Source organism: Chenopodium album, chromosome 17 (genome assembly GCF_948465745.1).
Source record: "Chenopodium album chromosome 17, dcCheAlbu1.1, whole genome shotgun sequence".
Classification (NCBI taxonomy): domain Eukaryota; kingdom Viridiplantae; phylum Streptophyta; class Magnoliopsida; order Caryophyllales; family Amaranthaceae; genus Chenopodium; species Chenopodium album.
In genome coordinates this window covers 8,682,553-8,709,766 of record NC_137850.1, presented here as the reverse complement: position 1 = coordinate 8,709,766, position 27,214 = coordinate 8,682,553, and the positions used below count along the sequence as shown (strand labels likewise).

Below are 27,214 nucleotides of genomic sequence, written 5' to 3'. Positions count from 1 at the left end.
ATGCTCCTACAGCCCATGAAACTGCACTATCCAATCAATCTTACATGCTAGTCTAATTTAAGAAATCATTTATGTCCAGTTTAATGATTCTGAACTAGGAACTCAAATAATATATGGATTTTGTTCACCTATGGGGTTTCATTCACCAGGTCATGAACCTGATGAGCCCATCAATCCATAATTATTTTGGACATTTTATTTAACATCGAAAAACCATAATTAAATAAGAGAAAAAATAAAATTTCTGATTAAACATAATTCTGCAAATGAATGTATTACATATGTAACTTATTTTTCTCCAAAAACAAATACAACTTCTAATTACATCATTTGCCTCAATCCAGATTCATTAGCATGTTTCTCATGCTTTGGAAGTGGAAGGGGTTTAGTAAGGGGATCAGCGATATTCTCATCCGTATGAATTTTGCACATCTTGACATCTCCTCTGTCAACGATCTCTCGAATGAGGTGATACTTCCTCTCTACACGTTTGGATTTGAAGTGTAACCTAGGCTCCTTTGATTGGGAAATGGTGCCATTGTTATCACAATACAACTCGATTCCCTTTTGAGAACTTGGTATGATATCCAGCTCAGTTAGGAGCTTCTTAATCCAAACTGCTTCCTTAGCTGCTTCAACAACAGCTAAATACTCTGATTCTGTCGTAAAGTCTGCGACAGTGCTTTGCTTCGAACTCTTCCAGCTCACTGCTCCTCCATTCAGACAAAAATTGTATTGTTATCTGAAATCATCTCGGTCTGTTTGGAAACTCGCATCTGTATAACCTTTGACAACCAAATCATCTTCGCCACCATATACTAGAAACATTCCTTTAGTCCTTCTCAACTACTTAAGGATGTTCTTGGCAGCTGTCCAGTGGGTGCTTCTCCTGGATTTGCCCGAAACCTGCTACACATACTCAGAGCATATGCAACATCCGGCCTTGTACATATCATGGCATACATGATTGACCCTATTGCCGAAGCATAAGGTTTATCAACAATATGTCTCATCTCTTCTGGCGTGCTAGGGCATTGAGATTTACTGAGTGTAGTGCCATGAGACATGGGGAGAAATCCTCTCTTAGAGTCTTTCATGGTATACCTATCAAGAACCTTATGAATATAAGTCTCTTGACTCAATCCAATCATCCTTCGAGATCTGTCTCGATGGATCTTGATCCCCAATATGTATTCAGCCTCACCTGAGTCCTTCATGGAAAAACAACTCTTCAACCATTCCTTAATTGACTCAAGCATTGGTATATCATTTCCCATGAGTAGTATGTCATCTACATACAAGACTAAGAAAACAATGTTGCTCCGACTAGACTTCTTGTATACACAAGGTTCCTCTTCACTTTTGACAAAATCAAACTGTTTTATTGCTTTATCAAAACGAAGATTCCAACTCCTGGACGCTTGCTTCAATCCATAAATGGATTTCTGAAGTTTGCACACCTTTATAGGATTTTCTGGATCTTCAAAACCCTCAGGTTGTATCATATACACTTCCTCTGCCAAGAACCCATTCAAGAAGGCGGTTTTGACATCCATCTGCCAAATTTCATAATCGAAAAATGCAGCAATCGCTAGATGGATCCGAATGGACTTAAGCATAGCTACTGGGGAAAAGGTTTCATCATAGTCAATACCATGAATCTGTCTGTACCCTTTTGCAACCAGTCTTGGTTTATAGATGTAGGCATTTCCATCCTTGTCTGTTTTAATCTTGTAAACCCATTTGCAACCAATAGGTTTTACCCCATTAGGCAAGTCAACTAGGGTCCACACTTCATTTTCAGACATCGATTCGATTTCGGACTTCATGGCCTCAAGCCATTTATCTGAGTTGGGGCTCGCCAAATCTTGTTTGTAGGTTGTAAGTTCCTTATTCTCCAGTAAGAAGATTTCAGAATCCTCAATTATCAGAACCTCAACAAACTATTTGTTTCTGATTCTTGCAGACCTACGTGGGGTAGGAGCCACAATAGAAATATTCTCTCCAACTCCTTGAAGATTTTCCCATGAATTAGATTCAAGTGGGACGATAGGAGTCTCACTAGTCGAATTAGCTTGCTCCGACGCATGATTAATTGACTCATGCGCCCTCGCCTCTGATGTGGTGTTATCCACATCCATTTGTTGCTCGTCTCGAATTTCTTCGAGAACCACTTTACTCCCTCTTGGCTTTCTAGAGAGGAATTCCTTTTCTAGAAAGACACCATCGCGAGCAACAAACACTTTGTTATCTTCGCGATTGTAGAAGTAATACCCCTTTGTTTCTTTTGGATAGCCCAAAAAGAAACACTTGTCTGATTTAGGGTATAGTTTATCGCCTTGTAAACGTTTTACATAAGCTTCACATCCCCAAATCTTGAGATAAGACAACTTTGGAACTCTTCTAGTCCATAACTCAGATGGTGTCCTCTCAACTGCTTTGGACGGCCTTCTGCTTAGTACTGTGGCAACTGCTTCTAACGCATATCCCCAAAATGATATGTGAAGATCAGTAAAGCTCATCATTGACAGAAACATATCTAGTAAGGTCCTATTCCTCCTTTCTGACACACCATTCAACTGTGGCGTTCCTAGATGAGTTAACTGTGAAAGTATCCTACAATTTATTTGATGTTCATAAAATTCTTGGGTCAAATATTCACCACCACGATCAGATCGCAGTGCTTTAATTGTCTTCCCAAGTTGATTTTGTACTTCATTCTGGAATTCTTTGAACTTTTCAAAGGCTTCCGACTTATTCTTCATTAAGTAAATATAACCATATCTACTTAAATCATCAGTAAAAGTAATGAAGTAATTAAATCCACCCCTTGCTTTTGAACTCATTGGTCCACACACATCTGTATGTATGAGTCCCAAAAGGTCACTAGCTCTTTCACCTACACCCGTAAAGGGTGACTTAGTCATTTTACCAAGCAAGCATGACTCACAATTTTCAAATGATTCATAATCAACTATTGAAAGGAGTTCATCCTTATGTAATTTCTGGATGCGCTTTTGGTTAATATGTCCAAGCCTACAATGCCATAGGTAAGTTGGGTTTGATCCATTTGTTCTTTGCTTTTTGTGATCTATGTTGTAGATATGAGTTGTATAATCTAAGACATACAAGCCATTAAATAATTTCGCTTTAGCATATAACATATTTTCTTTGGAAATAAAACAACATTTGTCTCTTATTCCAAAAGAAAAACCTTCAGTATCTAAAACTGGAACTGAAATAATGTTTTTGGTAATAATTGGAACATAATAACATACATTAAGAACCAAAATTAAACCAGACGGAAGTCTTAAATGATAATCTCCAATAGCAAGTGCAACAACTGTTGCTCCATTTCCTACTAGGAGTGTGACTTCCCCTTTTGCTAATGCCCTACTCCCTTCTAGAACCTGCATGTTATTAACAATGTGAGCACCACAACCGGTATCGAATACCCAAGTTGAAGAAGAGGTAATATTAATTTCTACAACGAAAACATCAAGTAACTCCTTACCTTCTGTTTTCACTGGTGTATAATGGGGACACCCTGGTGTATGGCAAAGCCAATCACAACAATAGAAGCATTCGCTTTGTCTCCTTTTCAGGTACTCCTCAGCATGGTTGAGTAAAAGGTTGACTAATGTCACCGTCGAGCCCTCATCATTATGAGTAAGCCTGACTATATCAAAACCATCGTGGAGTGAGAACAAGGTTATGTCATGTGCGGAGTCATCATCAAACGGTTTTCCAAGGACGTCAATCTGATTGAATAAATCAATCAGTTCATTGACATGGGTCCTTACTGACTGACCAAGCATGAGCTTCTTAGCCATTATCTTACAATGAACATTGTAAGCCTCATACCTTATGCTGCCAGTCCAGGAATAGTAAATCTGAGGGATCGAATTAACGACCTCTCTTACATTGTAGTCGTTGAAGTTTCCTCCTCCACTTCCTAATGTCCCAATGCCACCTCAACAGATGGCACGAAGACATTCACGCAAGTTGGTTAACTCATATTGCATGAACCTTCTCTTCCAACAATTTGGAATAGATTCTAAAATGAGATTCCTGATTTTCTCTGCATCCGAAACAATTTTCGCATGCCTTTCAGGATCATAACCTTCAGTATACTTGCCCTCAACAGGTATGTATAAACGAGATTCAAGCTTTTGGCTTATGAGAACATTTCTCAACTCGTTCTCCCATTCCCTAAAGTTTTTGAGATTCAGCCTTAAATTTAGTTTCGTTGGCAAAATAGTGTTGTCATTATAGTTACTCATCTACAAACAAAAACAAAACGAGGCAAAATTCAATAATTATGTTTAATAAATTTAAAGTACCATAAGCGATTTTAAAACTGGTAACTTTAAAGCATTTATTCAATTTTAATTGATCCCTATTGAATAAAATGATTCCAAGACCCTTTATTTGTGCAATAATTGACCGAACTTTGGCCCTACCATCAACTATTACATTTTCAAGGTGAGTAAACTCTTTACTGATTACAACTCTTTGTAATTCTTGGTTGAATAATTACCCATCACATGTTTAATTATTACCCTTAGCTTCAAGGTTCTAAACTCTTTAGGTAACCTTGTTGAGTATAACCAATCAAAAATGTAAAATTAATTTTACCCCCACTCTCCTAAGATATAATATGACACCTTGCTTTGGCATGACCCATCATAAATATCAAAGGTTTCATCGGGTTTTAGATTGGAAAAGCTACCTTAATATTATTGGGACCTAGATTTATTATGTTGTGATTATTTAGTGAACTCTAGCGCATCATCAAGCAACATAAATAAAATCTAACATGCATAATCTACTAATGCACAAACATGACATAGTATGGCCCCTTAATCCTAAGAAAACTAATAAAGCAAAAAGCTCCCACTTGAACCTTCGTGGATCTCATCCATCTTGCTCCTTTGGGCCTTCACTCCATGGATTTCTTTGATTAACTGCAACCTGTAATACTATTCTATTCTATCTACTACTTAAATAAAATAAAATAAATTACAAAAATACTTAACGGTACGCAAACCGTATTTAGATTACAAAAATACATCACGATGCGCAAATCGTATTTAGAATCTATGGGTCATACTAGTCTATATAGCAATAAATAACATCATATATTATAGAATGCCATATAATAAATCACTCATCATGCTTTCCTAAACTACAACATCGAATGTTCACAATTAAGGAAACATGGCTCCTAAATATCTCATATTTTAATTAATTACTGCAATTTGATAATATCATATATTATTCATAACCAATTATAAAATATCATATACTTTAATTTAGGTATGAGATAGAATCAAATCTTATTTTAATTATGGAAGATAAATCATATTTATTTTCCATGATTATCCTAACTAATTTAGGAGATTCTATCATAATTACTTGCCAATCACATATTTTAAATCAATTAATATCCTAAAATAATTATGGGATAATCACATTATTTAATCAATTATTATCCATATAGAATCTTTTGCTCCATAATTATCCAAACTTAACAAAAATAACAACTTTAATTTTGTTAATTATCTTTTCAAAATCAAAACTTATCTTTTTAATTTTAATTTTGAAATCTAATTTTTTTTATTTAAAATTAAAATTAAAAAAAACAATTTTTTTTGAAAATCGCGCCAACCACCGTGGTGTGGCCAGCCGAAGCCGGCCACGGTGGCCGTACACCTTGCGGTGTACGCTGCCCTGCAGCGACGCAAGGACAACAGCAGCAGCACACGCAACAAGGGGTGCACTGCTGCGCTTCCTCTTTTCGACCCCTGCCCAGCCCGCCCTTCCTCCTGGACCACCGCCGGTGCAGCAGTCGCCGTGGCTGCGCCACCCAGCTGCTGCTACCGCACCTAAAATTCCTTTTTTTTATTTTAATTTAAACGCAAAACATTTTTTGTAAAATTAAATTAGTGTGGTCCTTCTAATTATAAAATTAAATCATATCCAATTTCAAAATTAGGGTTCTTCATGAATTTAATCACAATTCAATTTAACTTTTAAATTAAATAATTTGATCATGAAAAATTCATAATTTAACATGAAATCAAATAGATTAAATTCTTTAAACACATAAATATCGAATTAAATCAAAATCAAAAAACACAAATTTCACAAAAATTTTCGAATTAATTAGGGAAATTTTCGGATCAAATTAAGGCTAATATGGAGCAAATTAAACAACTTTTAATGATTCTATATTGTTAAATCACATTTAATATAATAATTGACCCATAATTAAATTATTCTCCCTCAAAATTGAATTAAAATTGTGGATTATCAAAGAATTAATACTCAATATATGTAATTGCAAGAGGCTAACAGATACCACTGTAGGAGATTATAGGTACTAAATTGCGGAAAATATATGAATCATATTCATAAAGCACCTAAACCAAGGATCTCATGCATAACACATAAAGAAGTAAGAATTATACCTTTGAAGCATGATTCCACAAGTGATCGAACAAGAACAATAAGGAGAACAAGAACCCCACGTGTGATTCCTCTACTTAGTCCACGAGCACGGGTTAAACCTCCACTAACGCCAGTTAGTTGTGACTGAACACTTCAATCAACCTTCAACGGAGATTTGAGCCACGAACACACCACAACACCACCCACGCGCCACCCGGGGAGGAGGGCCGTACGGACAGGGAGGAGAGAGAGAGGGCCGAGTAAAGAGAGAGAGAGAGTTAGGGTTTTAGGTAGCTTGGTTGCTTGTGTGACAATTCACTGTATGTCAATTGTTATGTCATGCAACCCTAGGCATGGTTTATATTTATAGATCATATCTAGAAATAAAACCATGTCAAGTCCAAAACCCATTAGACTCTTCTAACTATCCAAGCCCAATTATCAACATGGTATGTCATGAACTCATGAGGCCCAATAATGGGCCGTTTAACCCAATACTCTTATGTGTGACCTTGTAGGATCCACTCTATAAGGCTTCGGGCCATTATGCTAGCCCAAAGATCAATTGTCATATCTAGCACCAAACATTGACGACCCTATAGAGTGAACTAATTATCTCCATAATCGTGATCCTTGATATATCTAGTAATTGCACTTATTGAAGACATAACGCCTTTAGATATGACCTCTATTTATAAGGAAAAAAGAGGGTCGAAGGAATAGAAAAGAATCCGAATTCGAATGGAAATAAAACTCGACGGTCAGTATTTTTTGCGGATTTTGTTTTTATCATAACTTTTGATCCAAAAGTTCAAATAAGGCATATAATATGTCTTTGGAAAGATACTGAAGTCTAATTTCCAAAAAAATTTGAATCTGATTAAAATATTTTTTAGAACAAAAGATATGGCCGAAATAGTGGGACGGTGTCAGTTTTGGATAGAGTTTCATATTTCTTTCATATCTTTTTCGTTATAGATCGGAATTAATATTATAATATATCATTGGAAAGATAATTTCAAGATCTATCTAATCAATTAATATTTTGATAAAAATTATGAGGCAAGAAAATAATATTTGATCATCTTTGAACGTCTTTCAATTCGAATAGAATTAGGACTTAAAAAAGTAAAGTTTTATCCAATTTCAAACTCTTTGATCTTTATCTTTTCAAAAAGAATAGTTAAGATCTTTTAGAAAATTATAGAAGCTTCTAATAAATTTTAATTAGTTTAGTAATGATATTAAACCTTTGGACCCTCCACATGATCATTGGACCGTAGGTAAAATCCGATTTGAGCTCAATTTAGTATTTTGACCATAACTTCCTCATTATTCATCGGAATTGGGCTTATAATATATCGTTGGAAAGGTCTTTTAGAAAACCATCCAACTACACCATTATTGGACCCTTATCATGGACCAAACTAAAGTGGACTGGACGTTTTCATATATAGGGTACGAAATGAATGATTTTTGAAAATCGAAAGAAGTATTTTTATTAAAAACAGAGCAATCCCGAGACTATTTCACATTTCACCTTTCTCAATAATCAAAAGACGTGAAAGATATTCATCACTGGGTTTGGTTTTGGGGAGACACAATCAGGTGTCTACAAGAATGCAGCGTTTTGGGAAGCGAAGGAAGCAAAGGAGGGCACTTATTCAGCGCCACCACTTTTGTCTAAATATCTCTTATTCTCCTTGTTAATCTATGCACAAATGCACAATCTATCTAAATTTGTAGTCAAATTAGGACCAAATGAATCATCATCTGGTTTACTGGGAACAAAAACAGAGGTCTATTTTATCTCATGTGTAATAACTTGTGTTAGTGGCTTATGTACTATGCTGCTTACAATCTCTCATCTTAGCTTATGCTTCCTTTATTTTTCTTCTAAAACCAGCTTATGCGTCCTTAATATAAACATTTTGGGATAAATCTTATGTGAACAAGATAAGATCCTTATTTATGACAATTTCAATATGACTATAATTGAATGGGGTTTCTTCCTAATGCAACAACAACATTAAGTTTGTAAACTTAGAGGTTCAAATAAATAACTCGCCACGATGTATGGCTAACAATATCGCGCGCATCGCGCGCGTGGGCACCCTAGTAACAAGTAAAATTGAAAACAATAATAGCTTCAGGCCATGAAACATGTAATTAGAGTACAATTTATTAAAAGTATCCAAAACATGAAGAAATAATCTTTCAAAAGAATAACTACATCCATGAAACATATATTGGAGGAAGAGGATCGTGGTTGACTACTACAAGTAAAGAAAAATTCTCGATTCTTGTAGCTGACCCCAGCATTAAGATTAAAGCTCGCTTTGATTTTGATGTGCGATGCTTGAAACAATCCTTACAAATCCAGGTAACCAATCCATAGATGATTAATTGAACCGCAAGTCTTCCTGATTTCACCTTGGCTTCCGGTGAGAAATACAATATTGATCATTTTGGTCATAGATACGGCGAAATCTTTAGCAAAAGTTGATCCATCTGTCTTAACTTGGGTTTCTATATAAGTTCTAGTTTCTTGATCATCCATAAGAGTGGCATCTGATGTGAAGAGCCCCCTCTTTTCGGTTACCATGGTGAAATATTTCTCGTCGAAGACCTTAGGGGTAATTCGATCCATAAACACAAAAGATTTCATGTCCCTTGAAGTAGGTGGGCATCTAGTTTTCAACCATTCGACATACTTTGGGGATATTGAAGGATCGGTGTCTCCATTGCCGGTGAAATTGTATAAGCGACTGCGGATGATGAAGCAGTGACCAACTCCAATAGTGTGACCACCTATTACCAAATCAATTAAGGGAAAAGTTTTTAATATAGGGCTGGGTTATGTAAGAAATTAGAAAGTACAAACTTGCATTGTTAGTTAAAATGCTTCAAATGGACAAGCATAATAGTCATAAAGGAAAGTGATGTAAATATTATATAGGCAAAATTGACCTATAGTTAGGTGCAGTTAACACCCTTAACTATGACTAGTAGCTAGAAGACCACCAATTATTGATTTCGGTGCAATGTGTGCCATTAATGGGTATTTTTTTGGCACTTAAAGTGAGACATTCCTAGTAATTAAAGGGTACTGATGGCAACCGTTGCACCCCAATCAATAGTTGATGATGTTTTAGCTACTAATTAAAGTTTGGGTGTTGGCTGCACTCAAGCTATAGTTTAGGGTGTTGAGGTCAACTTTGCCTATTATATATGATGATTGAACATTGATTTGATGATGTAGTAAGACCCAACGCTGCAAAGTTTTTGTTAAGGTAGTAACATTAGAAAATGGAGATGGTATAAGAGCATTGGCTTCAGAAGCCAATGATACTTTCCCGTCCCTTCGACCAGTTGGAACCTCCCACCATGGTCCATTTATCTATACCAAATTACCAATAGAAAATAATTATATTTAATTGACATTATTAGAAAGTATATCTACATAATATCCCTTATTAGCAAGTGCTTTTAATTCGTAATTTGATTGTCACTATACCGTTGTACTTGCATCTCGAGAAGCCAAAGCTAAGATATCAGCACAAGAAACAACACCGGGGCATTTCTTTTCTAGAGCGGATTTGATTGCATCAATAACTTCAAACCCTCATAGCGTTTCGTTGGGAATGGCTGTCTTCTCTGTTTGGTTGTTGGAAGCCGATGGACTAACGAGTACAGAATCATCACAACCCTGCAAACTAAGGATCAAAGCCATCAATTACTATGGTGTAAATGTGTAACATTACAAACTGTTACAAAATATTATTGATCAAGTCATGTTGAATTCGACCAAGATATTGACGTACTTAACTATATATATGATCAAAAGTCAATTAAAACATGAAACAAAAATTATAGCTTGTATGAATGAAGAATTAACAAGCAAGTATTAATGTATACAATAATTTAAGGTTACCTCAAATATTCTAACCAACTAATTTATAGCTTACTTCTAAAGTTCTAATACTTATGACTAATTATTATTAATAGTTGTAGATTATTTAATTTAAAAAGTACAAAGTTAAAATTATGACATGAAATTTTAAGCATTTGGTTACACATGAGAACTATTCATAAAAATAAATAAATAAATAAAAAAGAAAAAAGAAAAAAATAAAATAATAATAATAATAATTATTATTTGAGTAAAAAAGGCATACCCTAACAGCACAACCGTGGAAGCTCATTCTAATTAAACCAGCAGCAAAGTTATAAACATGACTAACATATTGCTTAGTAATTCTATGAACAATTTCCTCGGCTTCAGGACACGAAGACTCATAAAACCCGAGCTTCATGCCCCCTGCATTCGCCATGGCAAAAATGAGAAAGAGTGAGAGCAACCTGAGGTTTGTCATACTGTACAATCTTAGCTTGAGTAAGCTTAATTCTCTAGAAGATATTTTTCTACAAATTTTAGTTTGTAACTTTGTATGATATAAATTTGTAGTCGAATGTTTGCATTATATGCTAAAATTTCTGGCATCTTTTCACGTGGAATAAAGAATTTTTAACTATCTCAAAACTCAAATTAGCAAATATGCATTTACATGCAAATATCAAATGCATTATTATATTATTGCACGTTAATTAAATCATATGGGCTGAAGATGTTATAAATACAATGAATAATGATGACTACTTTATGATAGATGATCGTTTAACTTACATACAATAAGGCTAAAAATTCTCCATAAAGAGCGAAAATTTAATTAATTATAATGCTTATATATTCGATTAATATTGTCATTTATGTATTATGTATATAGTCAGACAAAGGCATAACACTTTTAGATGTAATAGTTTATCTAATGTTATATTTTTGTACATGAATAGTTTGTCTTGAAGGGTGTAGTATAAAGTTAAATTAGTGTTCCCATGCCTGTGAATTAGGACAAACAGCTATCCTTAATTAGTTAGGGCTGCTGGCGGCTTAGGACTATAATAATTGAGCCTTAATCACCACTTTGCAATAATTAGCATATTCTAATATAATATGGTTTCGAATTAAGGGGATGTTTAGCTCGGGCAATGCGATTAGAAATTCAGAATGGAGTTGAATCACAAGGATACATGGAAAAGGAAAGGAATGATCCTCCTTTCTCTTTTCTATTTACTCCCTTTGTCCCTTAGTTCTTGCTCCATAGAGATAATATTAGTTTTTGGTAGGAAAAAAATAATGAGAGAATAATGGTGGGATTAATGGGGTGGTCGTTGTGAGAGTAAATGTGTGATTTGATGTGACCAAAAATAGAGTGGGGCAAAACTAGAGGGACGGACAAAAAATAACATTGGTGTAAAAATTAAGAAATGGAGGGAGCAGATTTGTTTCAAAAATAGAATGAACTACTCTAGCTACGTTTCTTATCTTATTATTGTTTGACTAGTATTAGAGTCGGTTTGGTTATATTTATGTTAATATTGTATTTATGTTAAGTTTATCTTGTTAGGAATTTAAGGCTAATTAGGTTTCCTAATGTATTGTGTATATATATGTGATTATTATCAATGCAAAGGTCAAGCCGTTTTCTCCACATTTCCTTGAGTTTAACATGGTATCAGGCCTCTCTAATTATTAGAGATTTTTTCCTTCGATCTTGGTTAGTTCTTGATTTAATTCTACATCTTCATTGTTTGTTTGAGAACATTCGGCTCCAATTTTTTTTTTTTCAACAAATTTATTTTCTTGCAAATTTAATTTAATTTGCTCGAAATTAGGGCTCACAAACCCTAATTTTCTTTGGTTCGATTTTTGTTTGGTATACGCATCTTTGGGTGCTAGTTTTTGTGTGGTGCTCTTAGAGGGTGCTGCTGGTTTTTGTGTGGTGCTCATAGAGGGTGCGTGTTGTGTAGTTTGGTGTGCGTTGTGTGTGGTGCGTTGTGGTGACATGCTGTTGTTGTGCTGTGTGGTGTTGTTGTGCTGCGACAGTGGTGTGTGTAGTGCGCTACTGTGTGTAGTGCGCTATTGCGTGCTGCACTTTGTGTTGCTGTTTTTTTTATTGTTGCGTGTGTTGGTGTGCGCTTGTGTGGTGCGTTGTGTGTGACGTGCTGCTGCCGTGCATTGTGTGCTGCTACTCGGGGTGTGGTGCTGCTCGTGGTGTGGTGCGTGCTCCTTTGTGTTTTTGTTGCTCGTATTTGCGTGTGTGATGGCTGGTGCCGACGATCAAACTCCTCCTCCTCTTCCTCCTCCTCCTCCTAAGTATGAGTCGTTTACTGATTATTACCTTTATCCAAGTGAAGGGTCTCAATTGGTGATTTGTCCTGTTTTTCTTACCGTCGACAACTATGAAGAGGGGTCGAGGTCAATTCGCAACAATCTTCGGTCTAAGAGCAAGCTCGGGTTTGTTGATGGTTCTATTGTTCAACCCGATCCCAAGCATCTAGATTATCGTCAGTGGGGTATTGTTAATTTTACTGTTGTTGCTTGGATTTATAATACTCTTGATGTTAGTATTCGTTCTACTGTTATTATTCTTGATGATGTTAAAACTTTATGGGATGATTTGCGTGATCGTTATTCTCTTGGTAACGGTCCTTGTATTTTTTTAATTGAAACATGATATAGCTGATTGTAAGCAAAGGAGTCGTTCTGTTGCAGTTTATTATGGTAAATTGATTAAATTGCAAACTTTGTTGTCTAGTTATGTCAAATTGCCTACTTGTACTTGTTCCGCTGCGAAAGAATATGCTAAGTTGCATGAGAATGAGTTGTTGCATCAGTTTTGTTTTGGTTTGGAACCTAAGAAGTTTGGTTCTGTTGTTTCTACATTGTTGATGAGTGATCCTTTGCCTTCTATGAATGCTGCTTATGCTAAAGTGGTTGCTAAGGAGCGTAAGCAAACTGTTGATGTGTGTCATAAATGGCACACATTTGATGAGCATTTAGGTCCTTTTTGTCCTCTTTTCATTGCTTTCTTGCTCAATAAATGCTCGGTTTTATGCTTTCTCTCTCTTTTCTACCTTTCTATGGTTTTCTAGTATTTTCTTCTTTATTTCTTTTATTTTCGTTATTTTAGTTGTTTTCTCTTTATTTTAGATTTTATAGATTTAGTTTTACTTTATTTTAGTTTCTTTGATTTTATTTTCATTTCATTTCCTTTACTTTATTTTATTTTCATTTTATTATATTTTCTTTCTTTTATTATTTTCATTTTCATTTTATTTCTTTTACTTTTATTTGTCGGTTTTAGTTTTATTTTACTTTATTTTTATTCCTCGGTTCGAAGTCCAAATTGATGATAGCTACTGCACACTTGGGTCTTCGTCACCATCATGGTGATGATGATGATGGTGAGCTTAGTAACCAGAAACTCCTCCAACATTCCCCTGTTCCTGCTCTCCATTTCCCCTGCTCCACACCTCACGCAACACCACCACTCCACGCAGCCACCGCAGCCCCTGCAGCCCCTGCTGCCCCCAAACACCACCAGCACCCACCACAATTACACCTCAAATCCCGCAACAAAACTAATAACTACCACCGCAGCCCCCGCAACTCACACTCCGACCACCAATTGCAGCAACAAAGCCAACCACAGCTGCTGCCCCTTCACTTCCCCTGTTCCAGCCTCTACCTCACGCAACAGCAGCCACCAACTCCAGCCACCATCACCCCGCACAAACACCACCAATCATCCCGCAACTGCTGCCCCTTTCACCTCCAATTCGCACCACAATTGCAACAACCGATTGCGCCACCTTCGAAGCAATTCCCAGCCGCAGAAAACGCCTTCTTCTCCTCCGCAACCACCGCAATTGTGCTCCTCCGAACCTCAACAGGTGCGGGCGCACATTCAGCGAGTGCGGCCGCACCCAGCTGGGTATGGCTGAGTCGTTGATTGATGTTGATGGACGGTTGTGATGTGAGAAGCAGGGGATAATTCCCTTTGATTGAAGCAGCAATTCCGATTCTTTTTATTTCTTTTTATTCTTTATTTTCTTTTTAATTTTAGTTTTCTTTTATTTTTCCTTTTCTTTCTTTTGTTTTGTTTTATTTTTCTTTTCTTTTCTTTTCTTTTCTTTTCCTTTTCCTTTTATTTTCTTTTCCATTTTATTTTCCTTTCTATTTTATTTTCTTTTAATCCTTGTAAGTTAATAAATACCCATTTTTGGGTAAAGAGAAAACAACAATTAGAATTAGAATTAGATTAGATTAGATTTTAGAGAGAGAAAACATTAGTTCTTAGCATTTTTAGAGAGAGAAAGTGTGGGTTTGATGATTGATGATTGAAGATTGCTTCATTTGATTTGATTTCTATCAAGTTTGTAAGGATTCTTTACTCTTTAATGCAATTCAAAGTTTGATTTCATTAGTATTGTTGTTTGATTTGATTAATTGATAGTTGATTGATTTTGTTTGTTTCAATTTGATTTCAATTGATGAATTTGGGAATGATGATTAGTTTAGCTTTGATTTTGTTGTTCTTTATGGATTGTGAGTAGTTTATTTGCTAGGGTAGTGGTGAAGCATGTATTGATGATGATTTGAGGTTAATTTGGGGGACATTGATTGAGTTGATGATGTGATTAAATTGGTTGATTGATTTTGTCCATGTGTGTGCTTGATTAGGCTTGATCACCCTTGTTATTCACACTAGATTGCATTGTAAGCTTGCTATGATACGGACCATTGATTAGTAAACTTGCAATTTCACGATTGAGGTGCTTTGTGACGTTCCCTAGGTAGTGTTTAGCGTAGTTGACGCTAGTTAGACCTCTAGGTGAACCATCTTAGTATGCTCTTTTGGATACATGATGATTTTCCTTCATATCGCTTGACTTAGTTGGTTTAACCTCCCAAATTACCGTTTCCATTATGATTGCATGTGGATCCATTTCCCTAGTGTCTTAGATTGATTTCATATAAGTTTTGCATTACCTAGTTTAGCCTAAGTTCTACCTCAACCCCTTCTTGATTTCGGAATAGCTTAATTTTGGCATCGTGCATTTGATATCCATTCCCTTGGGTTCGACCTTGACTTACCACTACGCTAAATAGGGGTTAGTTAAGTTACAAATTTTGTTTGATTGGGTGGGGTGGTAGCCCAACGACCTACCGTTCTCCTTCCCATCAAAATGGCGCCGTTGTCGGGGAATGGTGCTTTGAGTGCATGTTGTTGTTGAGTCTATTCCACTTTATTTGCAAAATACAAAAAGATTTTACACTTTAGGCTACACTTGTAGCCATGCTACTAACATTTTCTTTGAGTTTTGTGTGCTTAGATCCCTAGCCATGGGAAGTAATTCAAGAGTTGCCTTGAAGGAACTTGGAGTGCCCGGTGCATATAGGTATGAGAGCGGCATAGCTCCACCTACAACACCGGCAAGCAATTTTGAAATTAGGCCGGCAATGATCACCCTAATTGAGAGGAGACAATATAGTGGGGCAAAGAACGAGAGCCCATTGAACCATCTTAAGGAGTTTGAAAAATATTGCAACACTATCAATGTCAATGGAGTTTCTCAAGAGTTTATCCGCCTTAAGTTGTTCCCTTTCTCTCTCATAGGAAGATCTTTGGAATGGCTAGACAAAGAAGTGAAGCCCAATTCCTTGAAGACATGGGATGATGTCACAAAAGCTTTCTTGTCCCGTTTCTACCCACCAAAGAAGACGGCGAAGGCTAGAGCCTTAATCCAAAGTTTTAAGCAATTGCCTAGAGAGAATCTCTATGAAGCATGGGAGAGGTACAAGGACTACCAAAGGGAATGCCCTCACCACGGAATTCCAACATATCAAGTGATCCAAATCTTCTATAGTGGTTTGAGCTTTCAAGGTAGATCGAGCCTAGATGCCGGAGCCGGAGGGCCAATCATGAACAAGACGGAAGAAGAGGTTGTGGATGTAATAGATGATGTGGTAAGGAATTACATGGATTGGCATGATGTAGAGAGGGAATCGACAAGCACAAGTTGCTCAACCGATCAATCTTATGTCATCAACGAATTGTCCACAATGGTCTCGGAGTTAGGAAAGGAGGTGAATTCTCTCAAGAACAAGCTCGAGAGTCCTTCACAAGCTTCTAGTCTTCCCTCCCAATTTAAGGGGAGAGGTACATCTTCCTACTCTAACCCTCTTTTTGGTTCATGTTGCATGATTAGAGAATGCTTGGTTTGTGATATGTGTGGCAAGAATGATCATGATGCTTCTAATTGCTCCAATGTTTCTTGTGATAGATATGATGGATATGAGAATGTGCATGTGAATTGTGATGATAATAATGATTTTGGACCTAGATTTAATGCTCAAAAGATTGTTGGGAATAGGAATTATCACAATAATGGGAGCTATGATAATTACAACCAAAAGAGTGGTAATGGTAACCGTGTGACCCAAGAATTTTGTGGTAACCATAACAACTTTTGTTGTAATGATCAAAGATATGGCCAAGAATATGGGGATCATGACCAAGGTTATGGTAACCGTAATCAAAATTTCGGCCAAAATCATGGTAAGGGTAATTGGAGTAATCAAGGTAGGGGAAATTTTCAAAATGATGTTCAAAGAGATACCCCACCCCAAATTACTCCAAAGACTCAAAGCCAAGGTGATGATTTCTTTACTCAACAATCCCAATTGAATAGGCTAGAAAATTTCATGATGGATCAATCTAAGATGTTGAATGAATTCACATTGTCTTGTAATAAAATGTTTGAGGTCCTTTTTACTCATGGAAAGATGCTTGAGAACCAAATCGTTCAACTAGCCAACCCTTTGAAAGATTGTGCTAGTCCATCTCCTTTACCTTCACAAGAAGTTGATTCTAGGGAACCGATGCGTGCTATGACCACTAGGAGTGGTAAGGTCCTTAAAGAGAGTGTTCCTAAGAAGAGTAAGGAGAGTGAAAAAGAGAATGATTTAAGTGAAGAGAATAAGAATGAAGAGCCTAGCAAGATGAGTGAGGATTCCAATGATAAGCCTAAGGAGAAAGAGCGAAAGCAAGATGAGGTTTACAAACCTAGACTTCCTTACCCCCAAAAGCACAATAGGCATAAATTGGATGAGCAATTTGGGAAATTCATCGACATGCTTAAGCAACTTCATCTTACTCTTCCTTTTACCGATGTTGTAGAACAAATGCCAAACTATGCTAAGTTTCTTAAGGAAATTTTGAGCGGTAAGAGAGATTGCAATTTGGTGGAACCGGTGAATCTAGGGGAGTGCTTTAGTGCCTTTTTTCAAAACGACTTACCCCAAAAGTTGAAGGATCCCGGAAATTTCTCCGTACCTTGCAAAATGAAAGGAAAATTGTTCCAAAATGCTCTTTGTCATCTTGGTGCTAGTGTTAGCATCATGCCTTATTCCGTCTTTAAGAAACTTAAGCTAGGTGAACTCCTTCCATCCAATATGACCCTTCAATTGGCCGATCGGTCTATTAAGTTTCCTAAGGGGAGAGTTGAGGATGTTCCTCTCAAGATAGGAGAGTTCACCATTCCCGTTGATTTCATTGTGCTTGAGATTGCGGAAGATGAACATATCCCTATCATCTTAGGAAGGCCTTTCTTAGCCACCTCGGGAGCCTTGATAGATGTTAAGAGAGGTCGTATTACCTTGAGAATTGGTAAGAATGAGGAAAGTTTTGATTTGAAACCAACACATGAGTCTTTGTCCCTTGTAAAAGGAATTATGTGTGTTAATTCCCCTCTCCCTATTGATGATGCATGCACAATTGATTCTTCACATACCGATTTTCTTGAGAATTATGATGATGTGCTTTTGAGTTGTGATTGCAAGAAGGTTAGTGAAGATAAAGTGATGATTCCCAAGCTTATGGACGAGGAGGAAGTTGATATTCCTCATTGGTTTGAACTCCATCCTCAAGATGAAGGTGATGTTTCTATGAGTTTAGATGGTGAAGGACCATTTACAAAGAAAAACAAGGCAAAGAAAAGAGCACAAGCTTCTAAGAAAAAGAGAAAGAGAAAGAAGTTGAGGAAAGAAAAGCTTGCATTTGAAAGATCTTTGTATGAAAGTTCATCAAGCAACAACGAGAAGTTGCTAGAAGTTGAAAAGGAATTTGCTCTTTCTACTACCTTGAAGAAGGTGGTGTTCTTTGACCCTCCATGATTTGGAGGAAGGGTCGAGCTTAGGACCTTAAGCAAGCGCTTCCCGGGAGGCAACCCGGAGATTCTAACTTTTCTTTTTGATTTTTGAGTCTTCTTATTTTTGTTTCTTTTATTACTTTTTCTTTGCTTTCACTTTTCTACTTGTTAGGATTTTTAGGATGAACTTTGCGAGATTGGATTTCTTCAAGAATGCATGGTAAATGGAAGGTGTTCGTGGCGCATATCATATTTTGTTCGATTCCAATCGAAATTTGAGGTAAAAGGGGTAAGAATTTTAGAGAGGTAAGATAGGAATTTCATGTTTTAAAGGTTGGAGGAAATTGATACTTAGTGAGTTTTTGTGGTGAGCACATGAATCTTTAACTTTGAGCTCTTTAAAAATGTTTTTAGCTACTGCCTATGGTGTTCCTCATCACCATCATGATTAGTGGTCAGTGAGTATCAAAAATAAGAGGAAAAGAAAGAATGGAGAAGCACAGCAAGGTGCGACCGCACATCAGGTGTGTGCGGCGCACACCTTGCGTGTGCGGGCGCACAAGCTGCAAGTGCGGCCGCACACCCCCCCTGTAGTCGTTCCCTTTTATTTCTTCTTCCTTCTTCTTTCATTCATTCCCTCATTCCTCATCTCCTACCTCACGCTCTCCCTCTCAAACCCTCCTCACTTGTGCACACTCCTCACTCACCATTCACCATCAAAATCCCTTGAATCCAAATCTTGTAGTTTAGTTTAGTTCTTTAGTTTGTTTAGTTACTTTCTTACTTCTTTAGTTTCCTTTCTTTTATTCTTTTTACTCTTTGATTAGTTTAGCTTTTATTTCCTTTAGTTGTATATACTTTTTGCTTAGTTTGGTTTCCTTTTATTTGTTGTTTTCTTTTCTTTGTTTTGAAGTTACTAACCATTTTCTTTGCTTATAGTTTCTTTTATTTTCCCTTTCTCACTTGGTTTCTTGAAGAAGCTTTTGGATATGGAATGCAACGAGGTGGTTTCTACTTGCTTCGTTAATTTTTGCTAAGCTTGGAGCCGGTGAGATCTTTCTAATTTTTCTCTTTATTTTTCTTGGTTGCATAGAATAGGATTAGTTTAGGGGAAGTTGAATGGTTCGAGGATGGATGCTTGTTAACACGTAATGTGTTTGGGATCGATGACGATGATGTCGATCGATCACTTGTTTGTTAATTGGGATTCTTATGTGTTTAACTTGCCTTCTAGTCCATTTCATATTATTTCTCCTATTTTCCTTTTCTATGTTCCATTACTTTGCTTTTATTTTTCTTTTATTTTCCCTTTCTTTTATTTCCTTTCATTTTTCTTTGTGGTATGATTTTGAGGCTTTATTTTTCATTTTTCTTTTGAATTGGACTTTGTACATAGGACTTTGTCTTTTGCATGATTTTCTTCCTAGGTTGTAAAGGTATGCACGGTTTGAGACTATGTTCGGTTGACTCTAGGATAGGTGTATGCTAGGGTAGTTGGTTTGAACTAGGAGGATCATGAAGCCGGATTCTACTTGTTTGTGGCATGTTGGTAGTTGCTCCCTATAGTCAATTTGACACCATTAGTGAGTTTTTGCCACATCCTTGTGAGGTTACTTGTTTTTCTAGCCTTCAACATTCCTTGAATGAGCGGCGTGGATCCTTGACTATGCAAACCTTATCTAATAAAGCTTGATGTATGATTCTCAAACCCGAGACCGAACTATCTAGGAAGGACAAAGGCACATTTTTCGGGGTGGTATTTTTCACTTTTGTTATATTTTGTTATTTTCCTATTTTTGGGTTTACATTTGCCTTCTTGCAACCATTTGAGCCTTATCCCTTCTTTTCAAGCCATATCTTTAGTTATTTGACCTTTTGTTTCATTTTCTACTTTTCTTGGTTTTTGTGAAGCAATATGATCATTTGAGATGGAGTTTGTGGTAGATGAGTTGGAGTTTCGGTTTTTATGAATGCAAGTTTGTGATAAGATTTTCTTTGTGAATAATGGCAAATATTTGTGAAAAAGTCGTCCTACTTCATAAAAGGTATGGACTAATAAGTTGCATATAGAAAAAGCCGTCCGAATTCAAATTTTTCTGGTGAATGGGAAAAAGGGAGGAATCCGGCGTTGAATGGGAAAAAGGGAGGAATCCAGCATTTTTCGCTGGGGGGAAGGGATGGGAGCGGTCAAAATTGGATGGGGATAGGAGGTCAAAGGTCAGAATTCAACAAGGAAGAGTTGGGTAGGAGGAATCCGATAGGGTGGGGGGCAAAAACAGTGGGGAAGGGGACAAAAACGATCGGGGAACTGGGGAAGGGAGAAGGTTGGTGGTCGAAGTTAGCAGCGGTTGTCACTAGGCCGAAACAACAGGGGCTTTCTCTTTGCCAGCGACAACAGGGGTTGTCGCCTGATGCTGGGTAAGGGTTGGGTTTTTTATTATTATTTTTTTTAATATTTATTTTATTTTTCTTTGAATTTTGTTTTGACCCATCACATGTGACACGTGTCTGGTAACTTGTAATATCAAGTTGGATGACGGGTTGGGGGTGATAAAAATTGTTGCCCTTGATGTTTTGATGATAACACAAGTCAAATAAATGGACTAATGCCTTGATAAGTTGTGTAGTTTGTTTTGACAAAGTTACATGTTTAATTCAAGGTAAAGGAACATGAGCTTAAAGAAACAGAAGACTTGTTGCAGTGTTCCTTTGAAGGAACAGAAGCTTCGGAGTAGAAGCTGGAGAATGAAGACTCGGAGCAGAGACTTCCTAAGGGAATTATAAAATCTAGAATATTTTATGTTTTAGGTTTTACGTAAGTGAAAATAATTAGAAGTTGATGACTAGTAGAATGCGATTTTAATTGAGTTTAAAGATAGAATTTTATGGTTGCATAATTATAGGAAAATCAGTTTATAGAAAAAATATCTTTTCTGTTTTGATTTTTAAAATATCTTTTGGAAAATATCTTTCATAAAGATTGCAACTAATTTTCTATTCTTGCGCTACTGAGTTTTGATTAAGTCTCCCACAAAACTAGGAAACTACTTGTTATGTAGTTCAACGTGCCCTGGGTTTTAGGACACGATTAAAGTACTGGAAGTGGTGGAGTTGAGTGGCGTTGATATGCAGCAGTAGTGGCGTACGTGGAGGAGGAAATGGCGTTTTCTTTAAGCCAAGTTTTTCTATAAATACTAAAGAAAATTTCTGGAAAAACTTCACCTTGCTCAAACATATTTTTCTATCTACTAAGTTTTCTAAAGACTCAAGATTCGCATTCTACTTTAAGTTGTTAACTTTCTTAATTACTTTGATTAGAGTATTTTTCTTTCACAAGTTGTAATTGGGGATTGAGAGTTTGAGTGAACTCAAGAGAAGTCAGAAGAGAAAGAGAGAGAAGAGAAACAGAAGAGAAGAGCAGTGAGTAGAGGGACTTACTGCTGAGAACTTGAAGTTCATTGAGGAACTTGAAGATAGAATCTTTAGCATGTAATAGGTTGTTTGCCCTATTCTAGTAAATAATCTTTCCTAAAATCCCAAGTGGCCGTATTTTTTCTTCTTGTTAGGGCCAAGAAGTTATCCAAGTAAAATCTCTTTGTGTGACTTTCAAGTTCCTTTAGCTTAGTTTTATCAAAAGTTAGCTAAATTCTCTTAAACTACAATTCACCCCTTCTCTTGTAGTATTCTTCTAAAGTAAAAAAAATTAATAGGGTATAAAGTTGGGAGTGATTAAAAATAAACGAAAGTTGAGATTAATATTGGCGGACAGAGCAAAGTTGGGATTAATCATGACAATTTTTCCAATAATATTTCAATTGGGAAAAACCATGATTGTTGTAGATGAGATTTGGCAAATGGGTATCCTCTTTCATATCGAAGTTTGATTCGATATAACCCTTCCACGAGGGGGCCGTCTAATTTATAACAATATAATTTTTAAATAATTGTACAATATTTGATGCAATTGATCGATTTTAAATGTAGAATTAATCTTGCTCCGCCGTGGCATTGCACAAATCCTCATAAAAAAATCAATTTATCTTGTAGAATTATAAAACATGGGCTCAAACTTTCATGAAGAGAGAAATAAACCCGATATACGAGTAGATATAAGTCATATAACCCAAAAATTTGATACAAAAACTCTCTAATGAGAGAAAGGAGATTTATTATGCACATGAAATAAAACATAAAGAAAAACATGCAGTGAAAGATCTAGGGGCTTACCATCAACCAAAACGTTGGTGGTAGCCCTTAGAACAACAAAACATTCTTTTTAGGGATTTTTAAGAGGAAAAGAGAGAGCAGAGACAAAGAAGAAGATCGAGGTGGTTTTATTATAACCTTATCTCAAGATTTGTGGTTTGCAAATCTATACTTCTATACTATATATTAAAAGGCGTTCATAAAATTGTGTATATGTCACGTGCCCACGTGTATCCCTTCTTACACTGGTATAGCGTACATCATCATATCATTCAACATCCTTTAGGTTCATGCCACATCATCGTCCAATAATCTTAATTAAAAATACAAGTAAAGAGATTTGAACCCCAAACCTCATTTAATGAAAACCACATGTATTAATTACCATCTTAGATATAATTAATTCATAATCTATTAATCCAAATTTAATATAAATACATAAATGTATTAGAATGTATAGAGTAAAATAAAATATAGTTATCATTGTATTCTAATACCCAGGTTAAAAAAATTAATAAGTTTTTTAAAGTGTCTAATATAAAAATGAAATTATTCAAATTCTCCCGCGAAGTAAAGTCCGGGCCACACACTAGTTGGGTATCAAATCTTGATATATAGGATTTGTTAATTAGATGCATGACGTGGGACTCGGATTTGAAAATTAGTAATGTTTGCCGTTAATAGACAACGATACTCATATGTTTTGTTTTTTTTTTTTTTTAGAGAACGATACTAAAGGTATTTGTTCACCCCAAAAAAAAACACCCTTAATTAAAAGGTGCGTAGTTGTAGACACCCAAATGTGTCTCCCCAAAACCAAACTCAGTGATGAATACTTTTCACGTCAATGATTATCGAACAAGGTAACATGTGAAAAGTCTTGTGATGCGGTCGTTTTAATAAAATACTTCTTTTTGTTTTCGAAAATATTCCTTTTCTTACTCTATTTATGGAAAACGTCCAATCCTGTTTAGTTTAATCCATGATAAGGGTGCAATAATGGTGTAGTTGGATGGGGCTTGAAAAGACCTTTCCAACGATATATTATAAGCCCAATTCCGATAAATAATGAGGAAGTTATGACCTAAATACTAAATTGGGTTCAAAATGAATTTTATATGCGGCCCTGATCTAGAGGAGGGCCTATTAATTATTGTTCCTAAAGTTCTTAGGATTGATTTTAATCTTCTAGAATATTTAGAAGGTTCTTTTAAATTCTAATGAGATTAGGATTGATAATTATATTTTAAAGAGTTTTATTTGGAATAAAATAAGTGTTTTATGATAAATCTGATCTTAAAACTATTTAATGCGGAATTAACTGCTTAATCATATTAGGGAAAGGATTCCGTGTACAAAGCATGTTTTGTCTTTTAATTGGCGCTAAACGACAGAGTCTGTCGCTTGGCACTAACATCTGTCGCCTGGCGCTAATCCTATCGCTTGGCGCCGATGTTTGTCGCTTGGCGACAGATGCCAGTTTTATTCCGTATAGAATTTGAAGTAGTTTCTATCGTTTCCGGACTATTTTTCTATAGATAGGGGTCGTTTCTCCCCGTTTTAATTCATCAACAATTACCAACAATCACAATCATCTAATTCTATTCTTTCTCTCTCTCTAAAAGCTAGAATCTTTCTCTCTCTATTCTAAACCTTCCCTCTTACAAAATTCCGCATACATTAGTTCTAGACACACCTAGCCAAATTAGAAGTTGCCTTTGCCCTAGACGTGAAAGGTTGATAATTTCTAAGGGTTTGGTCCCTAATCTTTATTTTAATTATTTAATTTAATTGTTTGATTTGTTTTTCCCTTGAAGTTACTAATGTGTGTATTTTGTTATTAGAAAAAGATACGAGGCATCCAAGTAAGTAATTTAATTGTTATTATTTTGATATAGAAATCATGCTTTGATTATTTTGATTCCTAGTATCATGTTAGGATGCTTTTATTGCTTTCTAATATCATGCATGTTTCTATGATGCTTCATATTCTTTCTAATATCATGTTAGTATCATGTTAGGGATAAAGCTTTGATCTTTATTGCTTAGTGACATGCTAGGATTTGTTATTAATCTTGTTAGTATCATGCCTAGGATCTTGCTAATATTATTATGCTTTATTGAGAATATTATTATGATGATGATTGTTATTATGTTGCTTGATATATATTATTGTTATTGCTTGATCACGCCCTCTCTTGCAGGATTAAAGGGAATTTGTACTTGTAATCACGCTTAATAAGATAATTAATAATCTTATTTAGGGTTAATATGATTATAATTCAAGTGATCGCCAATAATAGTTTTGTTTGTGCATTAATATTCAACCAACATAGATTAAACAGGTTTAGGGTTAATCTATTGATTGTATGTTAGTCAGAAAGCGCACATGAATATGAGAAGAATAAAGTAGAAGCCTATTATTAGGGCAAGTTCAATCTCTTTTAGGTTGGATTTGTAGCTTCATCCCCGAATATCCAGTCCTGGTTTCAGACCGCTATGGAGTTAGCGATCTCATGGATCGTGAAGGGGTGTAACTTTCACCCTGTGAACGGTTTACAAGTTCCTAAAATTTGTTGGCGACTCTTTTACTCTAACTTCCTTCCTTTTGGACGCCACCATACTTAAGTGTATGATCATAGTGGGGCTCAAGTGTGGGATGCTTGAAATATTCCCTACAGTAGTAATTCAAAAAAATGGCAAACTAAAACATATTGCAAAATTCGTATCTAAAATTGACCATGATTTTTTTTAATTTTTTTTTAATTTTTTTTAATTCTTTTGTTTTTTTACTTGTTGAAAAAAATGGAGTGAAATTTTTGGTATTTTCAAATTTAGCAATTTAGACATACTTATAAAAAAAACAAAATAAATGTATCCACCAAATTATAAATAGATTTATTTAAAGATTATAAATTTTACAGTGTTTATATCAAAGAAATGTAATATTTTTTACAATGTTCAACAAGTAACTAGGCTAATCTGATCTCTATTATATAAGCAAAAGGGGTGTCTCTAGTGTCCCTTTTAAAAGATCTTGGTAGTCCCTTGGCTTATATAATAGAATATATGGTAAAAAAAGATAAAACATATCATTTTATGTATGTTTTTAATTACCTTTAATTAATCTAATGTATATTAATTCTTCAACCTACTATTTCTATTATCAATTAAATTACAAATTCTTTAATTACAATAAGATTATTTCCTCCATTATTAATCACTATTCTCATCTACTAATCATTAATTACCTAATCAATCTTCTCTCTCCCTCATTTGATGAGTAAAAAAAATACCCATTTTATCTTCTTTTACTTACACTATCAAAGCTACTAGTAGTATTTTTTATTTCTCCATGCCAGTCTTGTATTTGAAATATATTATACATTATAAAAATAAATAATTTTCATATATATATATTCATTGGAGAAATACTTCCACGATCGTCTGAAAACGCCATGCCAATCAACACCAACACTCATTATCACTATCAACCACGTCAATCACCTTCACCTTTGTGTCGACCATGCCCCCATGAACTAATTCATCCTTTAATCCATTTATAGAATTTTACATGTATTTTATTATATGCTAGATTATTTTCACTTAAATTTATCTTTTGTTTACTTTTGGAAGGCTGTATTTGTATTTTTTAGTATTAGTTTTTTTTTTTTTCTTTTTTGTGGGTATTTTAATTTCAACCTTTTCATATTTCTTTTTTTTGGTATTTTGCATTGATTGAAATTTAGGGAAAAGTTTAGTGTCTCTTCAAATTTATACTAGATGAAACTCGTGCGATGCACGGTTTGTTTGAATTTTTTAAAATAATTTTTAATATATATATTTATGTGCTAAAATTTGTTATATATTTAAATAAAATTCCTGATATCAAAAAATAATATTTTATATTTAATTAATTTAAACTGGAAAATTTCATTCGCCAATTTTGCTTACTTGTCATTTAGATTATTTAATTCTAAAAGAAATTAACAATCTCATATTTGATTGGCTACCACTAAAATTTATTATCCTACGTGGCGCGCTGAAAAAATTAAATCCTACGTGGCTCTCTAAAAACTAGGGAAAAAACTCCCCTTTATATATATATATATATATATATATTAGATTTTTTTATCACCTTTTTAAAGTTAACAATTATATTCGTTGACAATATTAAATAAGTAGTTAAAACAAATACTCTTTTATACCCGGGCCACGCACACACATTGTGTTTATATAGGGGTATAGTATAGACCGCATACTTGGGGTATTAATTATCTATAACCTTCTAAAAAGAGAAAACATGGTTTGCTTCAAAAGGGCAGTTGCACATTATATTGTTTCCCATAAATTCCATCAATATCCCTTTTTATTTATTTATTTTTTTTTATTTCCCTTTTTTTTTCTTTTTTTTTTTTGAATTTGTACAGAATTTTCTACAGTTCAACCGTTTTCATGGGTTGTGGTGTTGGCAAAGTTTGTTTTTATCCCTTTTTAT

The 27,214-nt window shown here is 35.3% G+C and overlaps 1 non-coding gene and 1 pseudogene across 1 annotated transcript; both read right to left on the bottom strand.

Moving 5' to 3' along the window:
- Positions 1-8,824: 8,824 nt before the first annotated feature.
- On the bottom strand, positions 8,825-10,829 carry LOC145588622 (peroxidase 27-like; annotated as a pseudogene).
- Positions 10,830-16,088: 5,259 nt separating this feature from the next.
- LOC145590374 (small nucleolar RNA R71) lies at positions 16,089-16,194 on the bottom strand. The gene has a single exon (XR_014101984.1). It is a non-coding gene; the product is annotated as a small nucleolar RNA R71 (small nucleolar RNA).
- Positions 16,195-27,214: the final 11,020 nt, after the last annotated feature.